At 38.6% G+C, this 3,661-nt stretch overlaps 1 long non-coding RNA gene across 1 annotated transcript in view; it reads right to left on the bottom strand.

The window, feature by feature from the left end:
• The window catches only part of LOC123231960, a 27,734-nt gene extending 24,422 nt beyond the window's left edge, over positions 1-3,312 (bottom strand). The window contains exons 1-2 of the long non-coding RNA XR_006505132.1: positions 3,266-3,312; positions 1,450-1,556 (exon numbers count right to left, since the gene is read on the bottom strand). This is a non-coding gene — a long non-coding RNA (uncharacterized LOC123231960). The remainder of the gene's footprint in view (positions 1-1,449; positions 1,557-3,265) is intronic.
• Positions 3,313-3,661: the final 349 nt, after the last annotated feature.

Raw genomic sequence — 3,661 nt, 5'->3', positions numbered from 1 at the left:
ACGTTTATTGAGAGAGAGAGAGAGAGAGAGAGAGAGAGAGAGAGAGAGAGAGAGAGAGAGATAAAGAGAGAGAGAGAGATAAAGAGAGAGAGAGAGAAAGAGAGAGAGAGAAAGAGAGAGAGAGAGAGAGAGAGAGAGAGAGAGAGAGAGAGAGAGAGAGAGAGAGAGATGCACACAGAAAGAGACAGAGAGAGGCTAAATTTTTACAAAGACATCAGAAGCAATGAAAACAGATCATCTGTCCCACTCAACAGCTTGAGAAATGTGGCAAATTATAGGTTTTTAAGATAATGGGCAACTCCAGGGATGACTGAGCTAACCATATGCTTTTACTGTGCTCTATCCCAGCTAATGACATTAGGAGTGTGTGCGTGTGTAAGAGTGTGTGTGTGTGCGTGTGTGTGTAAGAGTATATATGTATGATTGTGTCTGTATATCTATGTGTTCCATAGAATGGACTCCATAATGTCTCTAGAATCACACTTAGCATTATTATAAACTAAGTGTCAAAGATAGCCCATGAGCTCCTCAGTATAGTCTAAATGAGATTAAAATGTAATTGCAAAGTATTTAACAAAGCAAATTTTTGTTGTTGTTCAGTTGTTTCAGTGGTGTCCTACTACTACTCCTCATGGCTCCTTTTGGGGTTTTCTAGGCAGAGATACAGGAATGGTTTGTCATTTTTTTCTCCAGCTAATTTTACAGATGAGGAACCTGACACAAATAGGGTTAAGTGACTTGCCCAGGGTTACACAGCTAGTGTCTGAGGTCAGATTTAAACTCAGGAAGATGAATCTTACTGACTCCAGGTCCAGCTCTCTATCCACTGTGCCTCTTAACTGCCAATAAAGCAAATAAAAATACAATAAAACCTAGATAATATTAAATTTTAAACCTAAGTCAACATGAGGCCTGCAGGGATCCTTTGGATTAATGGGCCAGGCTTCTATTTGAGTTTGACACCTCTTCAATAAATGTCCCTTTTCTGCTCCTGTTGTTTCAAATATGTATAACCTGCCTCCCCAATAAGGTTAGTTTATCCAAGGCAGAAGCTAGAACCTCTGATATAGTATTTCCCACACCTAGCCTAGGGCCACCGCAGTACTCAATAAATGCTCCTTAACTTGCTAATGTGTTGACTTAGGATCAACCTGGATCAGGACAGATGTGCTTATAAAATCAGGCAATGGGGGCGCTGCTTCTGGTTGTGTGGACAAAGTCACTATGTCCTAGGGTTTCAGGAACCTGGGAAGGTCTCTTCCAAGTACAAAGTGACCTTGCTTTCCATAGGGTGCCCCAAACAAGTTTCAATGAGTAATGCATTCATCACCTTTAATTTTATTAACAATTTCTGATAATAGTTTATTCCTGAATAGTGCTTTACAATTAAAAAGTATATACCCCTGGGTTTCAAATATTTGAAAAACTATCCTCTATCAGGGGAAGTACCTTGCTTTCTTTGGCCCCCGGTGGATGGAATCAGAAGTAACAGGTGGGTGCTGTAAAGAAGCAGTTTTAGCCTCAACCTGAAACTGTATGAAAACTGAATGAGCTTCCTAGAGGGAGAGAGAAGGGGAGGAAGGATGAGAATCCGCCATCACTGGGTCTTCAACCTAGCTCATCATTGATCAGTAATATTATAGACAAGATCCATATTTATGTTCAATTTATTAAGCAGATGAGGGTCCAAAGAGATGATATCTGAGGTCCCTTCCTGTTCTCCTTATCTCTGAATCAGGAGGGAGTATATGGGTTTTCAGAGATGTCTACCCCAACATGTGAAGACTTTCCCCAGGGCAATGGGTGGATTGGAAGAATTTGTTCCAATGGCCATGAGGACTCCTGAAGCAGGTGCTGTAGAGCACCTGGAGTTTGGTCAGACATTAAAGACATCAAGGTCATTCACTGCATCCTGGGCAATTGCCATCATCCTGACTTTTGTCTTGCTACTAGACTTAGATGACTCTGGAGGAGCAGAGAAGGCTAACGACTTTGTGCAACTCTGCCTCACTTAAATTCATCTCATAAGCAAATCAAGACATCCCGCCATTATGTCATTGATACTCTTTGAAAACAAAGAATGAACAACAACAGAAATTGGTGAGTCTATATCATTTTCCTTGTTTTATGCTCCTGAAAGCTTTCATCTAATTCACTCATTCATTTCTGCGTCCATTAATAAAACAACCATGTATTATGCTCCTTTGACACTATATCAGTGATAAGGCAATGTGGTATAGTGAATAAAAAGCTGGCCTCAGAGTAAGGAAGACCTGGGTCTATGTCTTACCTCTGATATATGCTGACTGTGGGACCCTAGGAAAGTCATTTAATCTTTCAGTATCTCTAAGGATATGAACCACAGACAGAGTGCTGATACACATTGATAAGGGGAATTCCTCAAGAAGGACTCTCTATATGATGAAATTGCATATCTGATTCAAAAAAGGAAAAGGCACAAGAGTTGTAAAAGACATTAACTTGTTCCCAGTGTAATTTGCCTAGTTCGGTCATTCATTTTTCCTGTCCCCTCTGTCTCTTTACTCATCCATCATCATTAACCCAGGTCAGAACCATCACCAACCACTCAGACCAATGTGATAACCTCCTAACTATTTTCTTTGCCCTAATCTCTTCCCTCTCTGATCTTCTCTACATAGAGCTATCATATAAAATATCCCTAAGGAACAGGTGGTCCTTTTGACTAAGTCACTCCTGTGCTCAAAAATCACCAGTGGTCCAGCTGTGTGACCCTGGGCAAGTCACTTGACCCCCATTGCCTACCCTTACCACTCTTCCACCTATAAGTCAATACACAGAAGTTAAGGGTTTAAAAAAAATCACCAGTGGCACCCTCCTACCTCCAGAATAAAATATAAACTCCCTAGACTGGCATTTAAAGCTTTTTGCCATCTGGCACTCACCTTTGGTCCAAATTTCATTTTCCAATATTCCTCCTAATGTACTTTATGTGGCTGCCTATAATTTACTTGATGAAGGATCATCTTAAACTGATATCATTTAAAATATCATGTAGACTTTTATATTACATGCTTAACAAATCATATACAATCTTCCATGAAATAGCAAACATTAAACAAATTCTTGGATAAGCACATTTATTATAATTTGTTACATATTTATATCAAACTATATGTAATATATTACTATTATGTTACATAATATGTCATATACTTTAAAAATAAAAATTAATGGTAATCCAAAAAACAAAGCCATAAAAAATGTAATTCAGTCATAGAAATACCTGGTCTTCACAACATCATTCCTCTGGCAAGTAGTCAGTGTCTGCTTAATGGCCAGGACTGTTTTAGATGCTATCAGGAAAACAAAGAAATTCACATGACAGGAATTACTCACTTTATGGAACTTAAGTCGTCATAACTCCAAGTTGTAACTCTCTAGGGCCAAATAGGACAAGTTTCAATACTCTTTCCAGGCAAGAGTTCTAATAACTAAAGAAAATTATTCTATCCCCAAGTGACTATCTTTTAGATATTTGAAGCTAGCTATCATCTGAGCCCCTCTCACCCCTAAGAAGTTACTTTTCATAACTATTAATGGGAAGAGAAAGTTCTTCAAACAAAATATAGAAGTGATCATAAAAGATAAAATGAATAGATATGATTGCATGAAATAAAAA

The sequence above is a fragment of the Gracilinanus agilis genome, chromosome 1 (genome assembly GCF_016433145.1).
Source record: "Gracilinanus agilis isolate LMUSP501 chromosome 1, AgileGrace, whole genome shotgun sequence".
NCBI lineage: Eukaryota > Metazoa > Chordata > Mammalia > Didelphimorphia > Didelphidae > Gracilinanus > Gracilinanus agilis.
Note: the sequence above shows the minus strand (reverse complement) of the source record. Positions and strands in the feature narration are given on the sequence as shown.